Source organism: Hetaerina americana, unplaced genomic scaffold, assembly GCF_022747635.1.
Source record: "Hetaerina americana unplaced genomic scaffold, ioHetAmer1.1.p SCAF_7, whole genome shotgun sequence".
In the NCBI taxonomy this organism is placed as follows: Eukaryota; Metazoa; Arthropoda; class Insecta; order Odonata; family Calopterygidae; genus Hetaerina; species Hetaerina americana.
Window position 1 is genome coordinate 66,424,160 of NW_027287316.1, and position 19,130 is coordinate 66,443,289.

Consider the following 19,130-nt stretch of genomic DNA (forward strand, 5'->3'; position numbering starts at 1 on the left):
TTCTTCCATTTTCGCCGCTCATCCATCTTTGTAATCATCTCATCCGTGATCCATGGTTTCCTAGTCCTTTTAGCGTTAACGGTTCCAATAGTGTCTTTTGCGGCTTTAGACAACCCTTTCTTGATCATTTCCCATTTTTCTTCGATAGTACTAAGCCCCATGCCATCCTCCATGATTTCCTCTACCGCCTGTTTGTATTCCTTCCTTTTCAACCCATTTAATGCTTCTACATTCCATTTTCTAACTCGCCGCCCCTGCCTTATTTTTTTGAAACGTACGCTACATTTCATAACAACTAAATTGTGGTCTGAGTCCGCATCCGCCCCCGGGAAGCTGTGGGAATTTATCACACTGTTCCTAAACCTGTGTCTAACCAGGATATAATCTAGCTGATATCTTCCTGAGTCACCTGGCATTTTCCATGTATACCTGCGTCTTTTGTGGTGTCTAAACCAAGTGTTGGTGATGACTAACCCCTGTCTCCTGCAGAACTCAACTGCTTTCTCCCCGCGGTCATTCCTCGTGCCTAAACCGTAGTCGCCCACCTCATCACCATCTCTTCCTTCGCCTACCGTCGCATTCCAATCCCCCATCACTATCAAATGTTTCCCAGCAGGAACACACGCGATCATGTCCTCTAACTGATCGTATATCCTATCGACCTCTTCTTCCTTATGGTTGCTCGGTGGCATGTATACCTGAATAATAACTAAGTTCGTCGGTTCTGCTTTTATCTCCACTAGTAGTATTCTATCCGTTACCTGCTCTATGTTGACTACGCTTCTTCCTACCTCTTCATTTAATACTATGGCAACCCCTCGTTGGCTCTCGTCCCCACCGCTGTATATTATTCTATACTTATCACTCCAGTAATCCCCGCTATCTTTCCATCTCACCTCGCATAGACCTAAAATATCTATATTTCCCCTTTCCATCTCTCGCTTAACATTCTCCAATTTCCCTGTCCTCATCATTGTCCTAACATTCCACGTTCCTATTCTAACTAATTTTGTCTTCTTCTCCTGCGTCTTCTGTCCTGCTGCTGCTGGTTTTCCCCTGCAAGGGTTTCGTGGGATGACGACCGCGGAAGCCTTGCCTCCCCCGCTGCCGGGCACGACACACGGCCGATTGGGCCGAGCCCCGTGGTTGCCAGGACTCAAAATATCTCTATTGTCCATCATATTTTTCTAGGGAATGATAATTGAGGTGGTTTCCCGTTGCCTTCCTCATATATATATATATATATATATAAATAATAAAGATGAAAGGGAAACGATGAACGGGCAGGAATAGGATAGGGATGTTGGAAGGAATGAAGAGAGGAAGAAAGTATATCGAAATGAAGAAGGGCTTGTCGTAGCTTGGGATGCTGGGTTGTGTTTTGTTAGGAGTAACAAAATATTTCTTTGGTAGTTGTGTCTATCCAAAACCTATCTTAACCGGTAGATTACCTAATAAAAATACAAGTATTAGGCTTATTGTAACCGTTCGCAAATACATTTAGTTTCGTCAGGAGATGAACATCGAAATATTGACCAATTCATAATTTAAAACCTTACATGTGTGCATCGTAACAGATATGAAATGATGATTACAACATATACATATGCTCATTTTCTTAACGCTGGATATGAACAGTTTACCTCATACTTACTATTGTTATTTCAAATTGCACAAGCACATTTTTATGGACCTACTGTAAAACTTTCATGTCAAATTGGGAATTCTGTTGAAAATTATTAATTTGGCTAGAATTGAATTCAATAAGTGTTGGAATCGGTGGAGATTTTATGATATTCAAGGTTTATAAAATAAGGTTATTTTAATTATATGATAGATAAATTTGTCAAGCAACCTATATTGGTAAATAAACATATAAATATACGTCAGAAGGAGAATATTTAAACTGTAAATTGGGATTCGTGCAAGGGAGAAACTAGCGCCTGTAACTAAAAGCCTGTAATAAGCAGAACACATTTTACCTATTTCTTTGAATTTGCGTCTGTTTGTGATGAGTTGCAATTTATTGTTTAACCACAACAGAAGCTCTTAGGTGTATACATAACTTCTTATTCACTCTTGTACACATCGCACTATGAAGCCATTATGTGGAAGTTTTCGTTTAAACTTTTATATTTCGTAATATTTAGAAGGCTGGATATTTAAATGGGGAGACCAATATTATTTTTAATCCTTTCTTTCAACAACTGATAATTAACGCAGAACATATATTCTAAGGGGTATTAAACGATCATTTTTCTTAGTTCCGTCACCGTTTCTCTGTAGTTGCCATTTTAAGATGTTCCTGCGCGAACCTTTGCTTAGTCTACCGCAAAACTGCTGCTAATTGGTGTAGTAACGGTGGCAAATTTCACTTTAAGAAACGTCATCAGTATGAGGTCATATTCATTAGCTGCACCCTATCCTCAGTTGACTTCAGAACTAAAGTATGGTGCTGGTGGTAAATTTTCAATATTGGCATCTCGAGGCGTCGGGAATATTTTGTAGACCGTATTCGACATCTCGATTTCGGCTATGGACACCGTTAAATTTAAGAAATAGTTAAGAACATTCACGGCATTTCTAATTATTTGCTCCAGATATATTTCGCAAATAAATGGGAGAGGTGAAAAAACAAAAATGAAGATACCTTCCCGCCATTTCTGCATGAGGTTTACAATCAGTTGAGGGAATCTAATTGTTATTCAATGAATTTTTTTCAAATAATGATATTATAAAACTTTTTATTTTGTTATAATATTTCTGTTCGCGTTATTATTATTTATTCAGTTACAATGTTATTCCGCTTTCATCAACTCATTCTCTGTTTTTATTGTAGATCACATTACGAGATGAATACTCAAAATACTCTTACGTTCATCCGGGAGGGTGAGATCCTCCTCAATGAAGGCTAGACCTTCCTCAAGGATAAAAGCAATCGGTACTCTAAAACGTTCTCCTTCCTCGGTTCAAAAGAGGATCGGATCATCCAAATGTCATCCACTGAAGTAACCGTTGTTCCAATGTCACACAAACAATATGTTCTCAGCCCCTTAACGATTTTTTCTAAGCGTTTATTACAAAACGATAATAAATATAGGTGCCATTAATCAAACAATTGAACAAAACGTTAACCGTTCAATGAAACTTTATATTTGATTTTTGTTGAATTCATATACATCAGTGAATGTCATTTTATTGCACTGAGCAGCACAGAAAAATTTACCAATACAATAATTAAAAAGTGTTCCATCTCATACTTTTTTGCTCATAACCATTTTAATGGTAAAGTTATTAAATTAAAATTTTGTTCCAAAAGCGAACCACACTAAATGAAAATGATAATTCACCTTTGTTTCGTTGCTAATTCTCAATTTGTTTAAGATTAATCTAATTTTATTAATATTGATGTCTTACTTGTAATTACTTTCTTTGGAAATGCCAAAACTGAATAAGAGTTTTTATGGCTTATAAATTTACAACTCAGCCCTCTTTAAACGAGGAACGTCCGGTGTTTCAGATACTAGTTTCAAAGTTGGCGACAGAGGTAATCCTCTCATATCAGCATTACCAGCTGATATAATCTGCATTAAAACATTCTCGACATGTGTTTGCGAAAACAATACTTCTGTTACGAACATGGTCACAATAGGATAAACATAAAATGGAGGTTTTGGAGATAGAAGGGTGGAGAAGAATTGATAAAGGGAAATGGACGAAAAGGAAAACAAACGAAGACGTTCTTGGGGCATCGGGGGAGGATAGAAGGTTGTTGGCTGAAATTTAAAGGGGCCAGAAAATTAGATGCTAGTGTACTGAGTAGCAATGAAATATTAGCGCAGTTAGTGTCTTGCTAAGGAATGCTTAGGAATTTGGAGGTGATTTCAAGGATTCCATAGCGTAATGTGATTGTCGAGTGTTTAGTTGCTGTTGTGTTAGCTGAGGCTTAGAAATATTTCAGTTTTAAGTAATTGGACCCATAAATGACCTACCTTATCTAATTGAATGATGGGAATATAATCATACAGAAATTCCACGGACTAGACACTGGAGACGAGAGACAACCCTTGAAATATACAGTCAAAAATTAGCGGAGGTGAAGGAAGTTTCCGAAGAGAAACTAAGGATAAAAGAAAATGCTATTCATGTCGTGAGCGATTTACAATAGTACACGTATACAGCAATTTGATGAAGGAAAACTAATATTCTAACTGAATGACAACTTTTTGCCAACGCAAAATATTAATCGAAAACATCATAAACAAATAATGGAATAATAATAATCGTTTTTCACATTTAAATTTGCCACTGCGATGTCCGTCTACACTAATATAAGTGAAGAATAAGTTTCTTTTTAATTACAGATTGAGTCTTTGGTAGACCACGCTTAACACATCTCACTAGCAACGTGTTTATTTGATTACCTTTTGATTTCTTCTTGTATAAAATTTGGTTGCTCCTTCACGTTGATGACTCGAAGTGGAAGTTTATGATCATCTTCTAATCAAGTTTCTTGCCTTTAAGGTCGTTACAGTCATTTCCTCAGTTCAACTAAACTCATAAAATTCCTTTACAGGAATCCCAATCGGTATTCGTTTAATATTTTGTTTCTATAAACAACACAACAATACTGACATATTATTCTATAAACAGCGCCACATTACAATCATATAAAGAAGTTCCTTCTATATCATTTGTACGAGTATATATTTAGTATTTCCCTGAAGATGGTATATAGGCTGTTAATCATATATTCTGTTAATAAATGAAAAAGAAACACTTTGTTCCAATCCACCACTTTATTACAGGTACGACTAGTTTCGACGCTACGGCGTCATCCTCACCTGAGGATGACGCCGTAGCGTCGAAACTAGTCGTACCTGTAATAAAGTGGTGGATTGGAACAAAGTGTTTCTTTTTCATTTATTAAAATGAACTTCCACAAAGTTGAGGCTGAAACTATTGAACTAATATATTCTGTTGTTTGAAATGATGAAAGTATATCTTCACGTCATTTTTTTAGAAATATTTAATATTGAAAATACTCAATATGCTATTAGATCTTATGAAGGAATCAATTAAAAGGTTTATAGTTCATACAATAAGAAGTCACATAAATCCACCACACCTAAGGGGAACTAAGTGTCATGAATCAAGATTGAAAATATGTAAAACTGATCATAGGAGTCATCGATGTAATTTATGAGGTATAATTCAATGATTACCAGAATGTTCAAAACATTATGCGTACGAGAGATATTATAAAAATATTAAATACAATTTAGCAACAAAAAATGAATATAAAGCTTTCAAGGTACGAAACAAAGAGCAGCAAATTTCAATCACTCCAGCATAATTTCACAAAGCGGCAGTCATCGAAACAACAAATGAAGATCGTTATCACTATGAAGTTTGAATATAAACAAACTGCAAAGATTGTTTTTGCTGATTGTGGTGTTTCTCTAGAGAGTTTTTGAAAAAAATAGCATGTTTCAGGATATTTTAATGAATTCTTTCCATAAATAATGAATCCAGATTGACTGAAATATATTATTTAAGCATCTTCCGTGAGACATACCACTTAAAAGTGAATATTTGAGACTGGTGCAATTCCATGTCGTAAAATTTTGCATTGAATTTACTTCGTTCCATTCCATTGGAGTTCCAGTACAAGGATTCGCGTTGCATTGACTTACACTGCTTAAAAATTAATTACTGAACTTCGGCTGGCACAGTTGAAAAGGTGAAATACTTACCGTTAAATATCTCTTTCTGGTAGCGAAATGAAGGAATATTTTTGAAAATACATCTTTATGAATCGAATAGTATTTTTATGACTCAAATTGTGACGGACGAACCCACGTAAGATAAAAGAATTTCCGGTAAACCACAGACAACATGTCGATTTCGGCTGTAAGCCGAATAAGATATGAATACCGGGAAAGCGTATTCTCCACAGAGGAGCAAGCAGACCGAGAATTTAAAGTAAAGAAGTCTTGCGAATGAGAAAGGGACGTGATAAACTGGTGGAAGTTGCGTAAGCGTAGTCCAGGAAGAGAACCCAAGGAAAAAGAGGTTTAACGCTTCTTTCTTTCCTCCTTGGCTAGACCGTAATGTAACACTTTCCCGTCGACATGCTTGAGGCGAGAATCACGAGGAGAAGGGAGAATTGCTGGCGACTACGATTTTCACTCAGAGGTTCTGTCGATCACGGTGGACATAGACGATTGACACCATTGATTTTTTATTGTCTCGACATTTGTAAAATACAAATGACTAGTAGAGGAAAACTAATGAGCGTGAAATATGTGTGCTTTCATTATTCGACCACGTTGATAGATTGGAAAAGACTCGAATTATCAAAAATTAATCGATTCGATTCAGTCCAATTCGAATACCATTCATGTTGCTCTCATATACGACTGTATACACATCGAAATGTACATATGCGAGAGGAAGGATTGATTCGAAAAAGTCACTGATGAATGTGCTAAAAACGAGAGATATTGCCAGTCGCAGAGACCGATTAGCACATCAATATTTTAGTGTCACAGAGGCGAAAGAGATATGCAAGGATAGGGTAGTATAGAGGAAGTTGTTAGAATGGAATAAATTTTTCTTAAATACTTAAGCTGTAACTTAAATACTAGGCTTTTTGTCACCTCGCTTTCACCAGAGTGGAACTGTATAAAAACAGATAGAAATTTATTTTAATGCGATCTTCTAGTCCATGAAGTCCATTTTAGCTTAGGCCCGTGATTATGAAGCCTGCCTTGTGAGATGCGGACATAAGGAGCAGCAGAGAAAAGAAGGTAAGGTATTGGTGAAAGCAAAAGTGAAGCGAGAGCTTTCGGGTGAATGTCCGCCTATTCATGCACAACTCAAAAAATTTCAGATGAAAGAAACTTTTGAAACATGTCCAATCACATGGACAACTATGGGGTTTTTCAACGGAACCAATAAAACCGATAATAACATAATTAATTGAAGTGAACCGACGAACATAATTATTTTTTTTACCTGATGATGATTACGTTCAACGTCGAAACCTGAGCCTTGTTCTTCATAAAGTGTGTGGAAATACCAAGTCAATGATTTAATTTCATCTCAAGATGAATATGAAGGAGAAAGGATTGTTGGGAGAGATCCAAAGGAGGCTGGAAAGTTGGATTCAGAACATCATAATTGGCGATGCAATGCCGACGACTGTGATAAACGGGAGGGCGTTAGGCAGGCGTGGTAGGTGGAGAAAATGATGGGTACTTTGGATGGAATGAAGGGGAGTAGAATGAATGTGGAATTGAAGGACGGTTTAGTGTAGTTTGTAATCTCAGATTGTGCCTTGTACATGAGGCTAACAAATGTGAGGAGGCTCTGTCTGTGCCCATTCAAAAAATACCTCAAAAGGTAGACTGTCAAATAATTATAGTCTTCTTCTCTTCTAATTGTAGCCTATTAAACTAGTCACACGCAAAAATAATCTTCTACACTTGCCCAAATTCCGTCATTCCGTATGCCAGTGTTCCCTCTCCGACAGTCTTCCCTGGAGCTGATTTCTTCATCTGTCATCTTAGTCGCCATTAAGGCAGCTAAGCCATCGCTAGGGGGTCTACTTGTTATCATATACCGTATTTAATTCGTATTTTCATTAAATAATTACGTTTCATTCATTTATTAATTTTATATTGAGTATTTAGTTGTTGTTTATTGTCACAGCTAATGTGAAAAGCCTTTCTGCAGTTTTTCGCGGACTTATAATAAATAAATTATGAATAAATAAATTATTATTATTACTATTAAAAGCGAGGTAGTGACGCATCATTACAGCATTTAAACTGAAGACAAACCTCGATAGGTGAGGGTAGAAATCAGCTCGAACTTAGCTGAGAGGGACATGAAATTAAGGCGCTCGTGGCAAGTGAGCCAGTTAATTTCCCTTGTGCCGCCATCCGCTTTTTCCACGAAGTTTCAGCTATCAGCAAATAACACATTGCATTTTTAGGTTCTTGGATATTGTTTGTCCAAAGACCGTTCGAAGGTTTGATCCCGGGACTCCCCAGTATGATGCCGAATGCTTTCCCACTGAGCTGCATAGTGGTACCAAATGGCGAATACTCCTTATTGCCTAGTGACTGTGTGTAATTCTTCACGATTTGTTTTTGAATTGAAATACTTGGACTATTCGAGAGCGTATTTAAAATTAAATCCGTTTCAAAATGGTGGCGAATTCAATGGTATGCTATTTTTTCGCGCCTGAAACACTTTGCCACGAGTGTCCACATAGTATTGGTGAGTTGAAAATTAATTTATTTTTTACGAGAGTTGCATTTATGTGGGAATGGAATACATCAGATTTTATTCTTTTTCAATTTTAGATCATCAGTACGGGTTATCATTCCGAGGATTGGTTTGCGCCAGCGCTCCAAGCCATCCTGTTCACTGCCAATCTCTACGTTCCTTCATTTTTCCTTACACCAACCTTTTCCTTAACTCACTTCTTGTCGTTCACCCTCAAATCTTCAGCTTTAATTCTTTCCCTTTCCACGCCCCCTGTCTGTCATAGTTTGACAGAAGCCATCTTGCTTTAGGGTATGCTCAATCAATTTCCCTCTTCTCCTGTTAAGAAATCTCATTAAGCCCCTGTCTTCGCCCACAAGTGCTTATTCACATTTTACTCTGCCTATCCATTTCTTTTTAATAATTCTTCTGTAGCTCCACAATTCTGTCTCCCCATATCTTCTATTCTGTGCTGTCCCTATCGTCCAAGTCTCGCATTCACAGAAATGTAGACTCCAAATATTTCGTTTTTTAACGTATCCCTTCCTTACATCTATACTAATTAATATAACTAACTAATGCCATTAATAGTTGCTTCTTCTGATGGGAAGCCTTCTTCGCCATTCCTATTCTGCTTACTACTTACACTTCTCTTGCTTCATTATTCACTAGTGATCCTGCCGCGTTGGCAGCAAAATTCTTCCACTTGTTCCAGTTTATCATGCTTGAAGATTATCTTCCCTACTTGGACTGCAGACCATTACCGCAGTTTTTGTACAAATTTAATCCCATTCCCCACACTTGATAGTACCCTTTTAAGGTCGTATTCCTTTTCTACCAGAATAGCTACCTTGTCCGAAAACCACAGCGTACTTATCCTTTTATCCCTGAGTTCTTTCACCACCTCTTTATCTCGTCGCTGATCTTTTGAATTTTCCCCCTAGTGTAGACGTTAATGGCCATGGCGATAATGAGGAACACTGCCTTACTCCTTTCTTTATTCTAGTTTGCCCACCGCAACAAATCACTGCTGCCTGATCTCTATAGAGAGCGTGTATGATGATTTTCCAGATTAAATTGGATCTTGAGTTTTTTCAAGATCTTGCTTTTTTTGATACTGCGTCTCTGAGCCAGGACATCGCTCGTGGATTCCTGTTGCCAGAGTAAGAGACAGCTTATGCATTTGAGTCGATTTTTTAAAATTTGAAAAGCTTATCGATGGAACAACGTTAGTCTGCTTAACTTGAAGCTTCACCTGGGGCTTGTTTCTTTAGTATGTCCAACATATAAATGTTGCTTTTTGTTTTTTTATTGTTTTTTAATGGTCCATCGACGGAATACTACCTTGATCAAAAAGTTCCCGGAATAACCACCGTGTGGCGCTCCCATCGTTCCGATTTGAGTTCTGTTTTTTTTGTTAAATTGGTACATCTGTTGTTGATATTCCCTTTAAATCTTAGTGTCATAACTTGACATTTGCAAAAGTTACGTAGCCAAGAGTACATCTATCTCTGTGTGTGTTGGCGATTTTTTACAATTGCAGAAATGGATTTAAATTTGCAACAACGAACTTGTATTAAATTTTGCGTAAAAAACGGATTTAGTGGCGCACGGACGTTGGAAATGTTGGAAAAGTGTTTCGGCAACGATTCTCTAAAAAAAACGGTCGTTTACCAGTGGCACGAGCGGTTCAGAAGTGGTCGTGAGTCAATCGAAGATGATGAACGCAGTGGCAGACCATCGACATCGAAAGTCGGTGAAAAAATTGATAAAGTAAAAGAAATGTTGGTCAATAACCGCAAATTAACCATCAGAGAAATAGCGGAGGACTTGAACATTGCCTATGGATCCGCCCAAGACATTGTGGTTAATGATTTGGGTTTCCGTCGTGTAGCAGCAAAGTTGGTTCCAAAAGACCTCAATTTCATGCAAAAAAGAGACCGTGTTGACGTCGCAAAAGACATGATTTGCGAGGCTGAATCCGATCCCACATTCATCAAAAGGATCATTACTGGAGACGAGACGTGGGTTTATGAGTACGACACGCAATCCAGACATCAGGCAAGTGAATGGCGTTCACCAAATGAGCCGAGACCAAAAAAACCACGTCGTTTTCAGTCAAAAAAGAAGGCAATGCTGACGGTTTTCATGGATTACAACGGTGTAGTGCATCATGAATTTTTGCCAGAAGGCCAGACAGTAAACAAAGAGTATTATTTGGGCGTTATGAGACGTTTGCGTGAAGCAATTCGCCGAAAGAGACCAGAAATGTGGGCAGAAAACTCGTGGATTTTGCACCGTGATAACGCACCGTCGCACAGTGCTATCATTATTCGTAATTTTTTGACGAAAAATGCAACAAATACCATCCAACAGCCACCGAATTCACCTGATTTGGCTCCCTGTGACTTCTTTCTGTTCAATCGAGTTAAAAAACCATTACGGGGAACGCGTTTTAGCAGCCGAGAGGAAGTAATGGAAAAATCGCAGGAAGCACTGATGGACATACCGAAAACCGAATATAAAAAATGTTTTGAGGATTGGATCAAGCGCTGGCATAAGTGTGTTGCAGTCGATGGGGATTACTTTGAAGGGGACAATATAGATTTAGATGAATAAACTTGTATTTTTAATTTTCTGAATAAATTCCGGGAAATTTTTGATCAAGGTAGTATATCAGTAATCTTGATGTTGTTGTTGCCTGCTGTTTTGTATCATTTTCCATCCCGACAAAAGTAAATGACTGATGAAGTGATAAAAATTTCATGACTTTGCGTTGGAAAAGCCATTCCTTTGATTGTTGATGTTTCCCTTAGTCTATTGGAATACTATTGTATTTTGGCCACAAATATTCGCCATCAAACGATAACGGGAGAAATACCACCGATTATGGACGTGTGCGTCATTTCAAGCCGAATTATATATATATATATATATATATATATATATATATATATATATATATATATATATATATATATATATAATTTTAATGATTCCAGCAGGAGTTAATAAAATTGACACAAAGGCATCTGTGACGGACACACATATAGTCCGATAATTTCATTTTAATAATATTCAACTAGTTTCCCAAAACGAAGATTATGAGATCTTCGAGAAAGGGTAAATCTAAGTTACATATAAAAATAGTTGTATATAAACTGTAGCAGGAGAAAAATGGTCAAAGTATTAGGAAAAGTAGGAGAAGATTTGCGCTAGGCAAAGAAGCTTTCACAAGGAGGGAGTTGATGATAGGGAACTTGGATTTTGAAGCAAGATTATAGACATAAATTGGACGCATTTGAGATGCGCTTGTGGAGAACGTATGGAAAAGTAAAATGTACGGAAAGGAAATATAACGAGGAAATGCTACTAGGCGTGTTGAGGAGAAGAGAGTTTTGTTGGAAGAAGTCCAAAGGAAGTAATAAAGGTTTTTGTAAAGCGTTTTGATAGGCGATGAACTGTTAAAGACTATGATGGAGCGGAGAACGTTCGGCAAGCGAGGACGAGGTAGGGAAAGGATGGCGATGTTAGACGGAATGAAGGGAGATGGAATGTACGCGATATAGAGGAAGGGTTCACTGTCGGGTCGATGACAACTTGTATCTTTTTAGACGAGGTTGAGAAATATAGATTTGTCCAGTCGTTATCTATCCAAAAACTATCTTAATTGGTGGACCTCCAAACAATAACACTGGGATAAGCCACGTTACTTTTAGGTGCTTTATTTTGCAGGAAAAATTACTTTTTGAATGATGAAATAATACTAGTGTAACGGTAATGTGACATGAAATTCTGTAAAGTACAGATATTTGGAAAAATATAACGTCAATTAATCTTAGGAGTTTGGGCACTGTCTATCTACAGAATCGTAGAGCCAATGACATTTGACATCATTCCGTAGAGAACGGTTAACGTTTCGTGACTCGTGTGAGTAAAAGGGGAGAAGAAAAGGTAATTTTGACGGCATAGCATAGAGTGTAAAAATCCAATTTTAATAATATACATGATGTATAACATTCATTATTGATGAATCAATGGAATATATGTAAGCATATATATATTATATATATATATACATATACATATATACACACATATACATATATATATAATTGTATATATATATGTATATATATATATGAATAAATAAATATATATATACACACACATGATATAAGAACACATAAAAAGAACACTGACACGCTATTTCTTAATAATTTCGACGGAATTTAGCTCCGTCATCTTCAGAAGAGACAGTAGTACTGCTGTACTACTGTACTGCAGTGCTGATCAGTACTACTGTTTCTTCTTAGGAAGACGGAGCTAAATTCCGTTGAAATTATTAAATGAGCCAATTGTATTCATTTTCCGATCTGTGAGCATCTTTTTTGAAATAAGTACACTATCGGAACTTGAACGAAACTTATTTATCAAATGGATTCGTACCCAACTGTGGAATTTCTGACCTCCGAAGAATTTCGCGTGCTAGGATGCGTAATGAATGCCTGCGTTTGTCCCTTATTATCTCCACTTTCTCGCCTTGCGACGTATATATTGGACTCCTATTGCGTCATATTGGGGGGGGGAGAGATAAGGAGAAGCAAGGCTGGGGGAAACGAAGCGGAGTGACCCTTTAATTCGACCATCTTGAGGGAAAGGTTTCCGAAAAAAATGAAGAAATGCCCCGCAAACACTTTTTTTTTTTAAGGTAATCTACCGGTTAAGGTAGGTTTTTCGATGGACACAACTACCAAACAAATATTTTGTGGCTACTAACAAAACACAACCCTAAATTCTACTCTACACCAGGTCCCTCTTCATCTCTGACCGCAAACACTACGGAACGATTTTATTCTCGGACGCCCGTTCTTTCAAGTTCGTCGGGGCAGAGTGAGGGCGTGTGCCCTAAATCAGCGAGTTCTCGTGTAGTACTCCCTTCCACAAGTTCATCAGCACTGGCATCTTTTAATGAAAATGTTCAAATGCATGGGAGCGAGAAAAAATTTCAATAAAATTTATTTGCTTCTCTTCTTTTTTTCTCTTTGCAATTATCCTGAGATTGCAGCTCGGTGGAGCAAAGAACGTCTACCAGCAATAAATGTCGTTCCCAATCATTGCAGTCATTGCATTCTACCTAATGAGGTAGGTTTGTTGGACGGCCACCCAAGAGTATTAACTACGAATCACCAGAAAATCCTATTGTTTACCCTGCATCAATTAAAAATAAAGTTGCAGAGGCAATGGACCTTTTTAAATGCCCGTCCTGCGTGAGTAGAATGCATGAGTGACCGCGTTGTAAGCGAATCCATTTAATGGGATCCTTATTTTCCCCTTAATCTAGTCAATGGTGTAGTAACTCAGAAAATAATATTCGTAATATGTATTATGGATCTTGCATGAATGGTGTGTTTAGTTGCCCCCTCCCACATTCCCCGAATAACGGGGTGCCATTTGTTTATTTTCTGTTTTGGAATAGATGTAGTACGGCTGGTGACCTAACATCCCCTGCCATACATCCTTACGATAGCTTAAGGAGTAGAGTGCATAGATTTAGATCCCTTCTTCGTCAATCAATTAAAAATTACAGTGAGGATTTTTCAAACCCAACCTTTAATTCGGAGGAATTAAACGACAACGCACGTAAGTGAAAAAAGAAACAATGAGTTTATGATAATTATGATTATATATATAATTATCAAAATATATAATTATTATATATAATTGTCAATTATTTTATATAGATAATTATACATATAATATAGATAAATTATTATTATAGATAATATAAAAATTATCAAAAACTCATTGTTTCTTTTTTCACTTACGTGCGTTGTCGTTTAATTCCCCCGAAAATGGGTACACTAGAATTTCAAGTACTCCGATTTTTTCGGGACTCTCATAAAACATTGACAGAAGAAAAGGAAAATCCTCAGTTCTCAGCGTCGAACGTAAATTAACATTAATTCAAATTAACGTCTGAAAGCAGAAATAATGTTGGACGTCTTTTGTATCTCAATTGAATGTCGGTTTCAATAAAACAATATCAAGAATGTTAAGAAAAGACAATTACTCCGATGAAATTCATCTTTATCATAACGATGGCAATAATTTTCTCGGAATTGTTTACTCTTATGCTAAATGCCAACAAAATCGGATCAGTCATGAGATTACAAAAGTAAGGAGGTCATCAAGAAATAAGTAATTCCAAGCCGACATAATGAAAATCAATTAATCAGAACATTCGTGGCGGCATATTTGGGCGGTGTTATGGGATAAAATGAGGTTACCAGTTCGGTTTCTCAGGATAAGAATTGCGTTGGCCAAAGAAGAGCAAGGATTTCTTTTCACAAAGAGGAATGGAATTGAGGACGTTAAATATAAATTAAGAGGTAAAGAAAAGAGGATTTTGAAGGCTGCTTCACCGGAGTTGATTGTTTAGTCTCTGAAACTGATATTAGTGGAAGGCCGACGAGGGTTTGAAAGATCGTTGAGGTTCGATTAATGAAGACTACGTAAAATATGACTTCATTCATTCAAATCGTTCTACCTAATTAAAGGTACGTTTTGGGCGGTCCTTAAGGACTATTTACTTCTAACGTATAAATTGGAGCTATCTTCTGTTTGCCCCACATTTGGTGTTTCCAATCAGCCAGCGCAGATTAGCTCAGATGGAAAAACCCGAGCGCACATTTCTTGGTTACGATGGCAACCCCTCCGCACCGAATTATTAACAGTATGGCGTCGTTCCACGCGGAAAGATCAAGAGCGATTGGATATTTGATGCTTTAAATTGAATCAAAAGTGCGACGACTCAAAAGAATTATCTTTTGAGTCGTCGTTTAGAAAATTTTAAAGGATGCCTTGCTAATTACGTATTATGAATGTGCAAGAACGATCTTTTCTCTCATTTCGAAAAGTAAATTACAATTTGGATCGCCCGATCGTTTAGCGAATGAATTAAATAGGAATGTTAACAAAAAAACGTCGAAAATACATCTTTATTTTTCAATTTTAAATTCAAAGTCTACTACTATACAAAATCCAAATGAATGTGTTCATTAATATAACTAAATAATGCCTACATTACCTCCAGGCATGGCCTCCAGGGTATCAGTTACAGATTTAGAGAAAAAAGTGTTCTAATGATTACTCTTTTTTGGATTTTTGGGAAGGTCAAAGGTACGGTGAATTCTTTCTTGAGGCAGATTCCTACATGAGTGCCGGCAAATTGTTTTCCCATTAAGACCAAAGGATATCAATTATTGATCGCTACTCTCTTTGATCACAATGTAAATTATTTAAGTGGGCACGATTATTCCTTTAATGGAAAAATTCCTGATAATTTTGATGATTTTGGAAAGTCTTCAATGATTAACATCCTCTCGAACAGAAGAACCGCGATGAGAATTTATTTCAATTGAAGATCTTTAGCGCAGGTAACGAAGCGGATGCGATTGGAACATGCTTTGATTGTAGTTTTTATGGGAGGCGATCGTCTGCTGAGGTCATCTGCGCCAAAAGGGAAGGATGGGAAAGGAAGGGCGAAGAGAAACCCGGCGTCGGTATTGGCCTACTCTTGTCGAAAGGCGCCAAGGGGTCATACAGTTTAACGTCCCATCCGACGGACGCTGTACTCAAAGTGCTCTCCACAAAGCACCTCAAGTCACTACGGGATGCCACTGAAAAACATTTGTTGTCTCCAGGATTTGAACCTGGGCGGTGGGAAGCCTGTACGTTAGCCACCGCACTATCACGATCTCCGCATGCTTCGAAGAGAGTGACACAATTTAACTTAAATGGGAGATGAAATATCATTTCTTTCTTCACTTCTGCGTAACTTTTACCACCCTTCAGGCTGTCTTTAAAACTCACTTTCTTCCTTCCTCTACCTTGATAACCCAACATACCCCCTTCTATCATTACCTCATCAAGATCCCCGTACCCTTTCAAAATGTCCTTTGTCCACTTAACCGTGCCTTTTTCGAATTAACCCTTACCTCTCTTTGGCTACCGTATTCAAAACCGCAGCATTTGCTACTTCCATTCCTCACCACATCTCTAGACCTCCGATCTATGGGTGTATATGTGCGTACTTATGTATGTATTTATGTATGTGTATGAATGCATGTATGTATGTTTATGTGTGTATATGTATGTGTGTGTGGATATGTATGTATATGTGTAGGTAGGTGTATGAATATAGGTATGCATGTGTGTGTATGTGTATGTATGTGTATGTGTGTGTCTATATATATGTATATACTTTTTTCTTTTCGATGTGCAAATCTGTGTTAATGAATTGATGTCTGTCTATATGTATTTATGTGTACATATGAATGTATTTATAAGTTAAATGGCTAATATAATATGTATATGACGATGGGTTAAATGGAAGAAGGGACCATTTGGTCTCAATTTCGCCCAAATAAAGACCACTATCTATCTATCTATCTATCTACGCTCATCCTCTTGCCTCAAAGACCAGATATCACATACTGAAAAAATTACGCTCCATATAAAAGTCAGACATGATTGATGAATGCATGGATAGATGGTGAATATGAACCAATTATAAATGTTGCTAGCTAGTCGTCCTTGCGAAAATTTCGCAAGAATAAAAGCATGAATGAAATGATGTCGAGGTTGAGAATGACATCACACTTTTACTGTTTATCGGTCTTCCGTTTCAGGTAGGTTTCTAATGAATACATAAGAGAACATCGCCGCATTTCTAAGATTCATCAACCCATACTTCAAAACAATAAACTCCTCTTCAATTCCTCAACATTCTGCCTCTCTTCATTCCGCTCAACATCCCTATCCTTTAACTACTCCTTTCTCGCCTGCTTAACGTCCTCCCTTCCATCACCATCTTCAACATTCCATCGTCCATAAATCTGCTCTGCATCCAGATGTCCTGCCCTCTTTGGATCTTTCCCAACCCCTCTCCTCCCCACACTACTTCCTCGTTTGTTTTCCATTCCGTCTATCGTAATTTTTCCAGTCATCTCCAGACGCAAATCTCGAAAGTCTCCAGTCTACTCATATCATCTTTCTCCAACGATCATGTTTCCGCATCATGCAAAATTACGCTCCATATCAATATTTTCACTTGCATTTTCTTACCTTCCTTACTGAAAATCCCTGTCATCAATTCCCTCCCTCTTCTGCAAGTTTTTTTGCCGAACGCTGCTGTTGCACTCATATCCCAGCTATTTTGACCATCTTGGTTAAAAAATTCGTAGGATAGTTAAACTATGCCGTCTGCTCCAGTTTTTGCGCTCCTATTTTAACGTTCAAGCTTAGCTTTCCCCTTTATCTAAAACCTCAAAATCTTTGTCAAAAAACACGTTATAGTAACAATAAGGAGATTAATATGTGGTGACTTGTGAGTGAACTGAATACTTCAATATTGGAATGGTAGTTACTTGCGACATTTATATTTTCCATGCAAAGTGGAACATGTTAAGGTCAGCCGAGCATATTGGATAAGAAGGAAAATGCAAGGCACATTTTAGTCAGTCTGTGAGTTTGACTTTTTGTGGTCGTCAGATAGATTTATATAATGTATATACAGCAACATAACTTCCTTTTAAATGAAGCAAAAACCCTTTAAAAAAGGAAGTTATGTTGCCGCAGGCTTCATATATATATATATAGTATATATATATATATATATATATATATATATATATATATATATATATATATATATATATATATATATGTGTGTGTGTGTGTGTGTTGAATAACAAACTTTGACAGCAACAAACAATATAAGAAAACATAAAAAGATCACTCACACGTTATTTCGACGGAATTCAGCTCCGTCTTCATCGGAAGAAATAGAAGTACTTCTACTTCTTCCTTCTAATCTATTACTTTTATTAACCCGGCTTTTGATATAACCTTGGAAAATGTAATCTGTAAATATGTCGGAAATAACTATAAAAACTAACAAAGCATGCACCGCGTACGAGCTAAAATTGTTGAATGTCACACTTGATAAAGTCACATACCACAATTGAAGATTGGTAACACATTGAAGAATTGAAGATTAGTAGAGTAAGACCCAAGTCGAGACCAAAATGCTGGCAGGAGCACGGGTTCATCGCTATAATGGTTGATGGATACGGTAATTATAGTAACCGTTGTTTATAGGGAGAACAAATGGACGCAGGTGAAATGACATAAGGATTACTGAGGAAGACTAACGAAAAAGTTTTCCTTTCGGTAGAAAGCTGCTAGAAAAATTCGTGAAGGACTCCAAATGTCGATTGGGATATTACAAAAAGGTATTCGGATTGAATTTTTGTGAATGCTTCTGCAGAATAATGTTAATGAATTCGTTTTCATTCGAATTTCATCCTCGATAAATGTTTTAAAAGCAAAATGGCTCTGCCGGTGTTCAAGTCGATTTCTTCGTATGCAATCTTGTGTTGGAAATGTTATATGCGGATGAAACCCTGAATATAGACGTTGTGTGACGTTGAATCGTGCGATAGGAGGGAGAATTTTGATTTAAAATGGTAGAGGAGCTTTTTAAAGGTCACGCAGTTTGTACACGACTTTTATTACAGAGTCAGAGTATACTGGCGAGAGTAGAAAGATATTAAATGCAAGGAATTCAGGGTTTTGAAAAGCAATAATATCAGTTTATCCCTTCCCTACTCAAATAATCCCACCTTAAGTTGCCATACCCCAGATCTCTCTCTGCCAAGAAATTCTGTTGTTTCACTTCATTAACGCCACCTCGGAAAGCAATGGTTTTGTGTATTATACCTCATGCCAATGTTGTCATCGCTCACTCCATTACCATTGCCATGTTCTAATTTATCATTGTGCCGGGG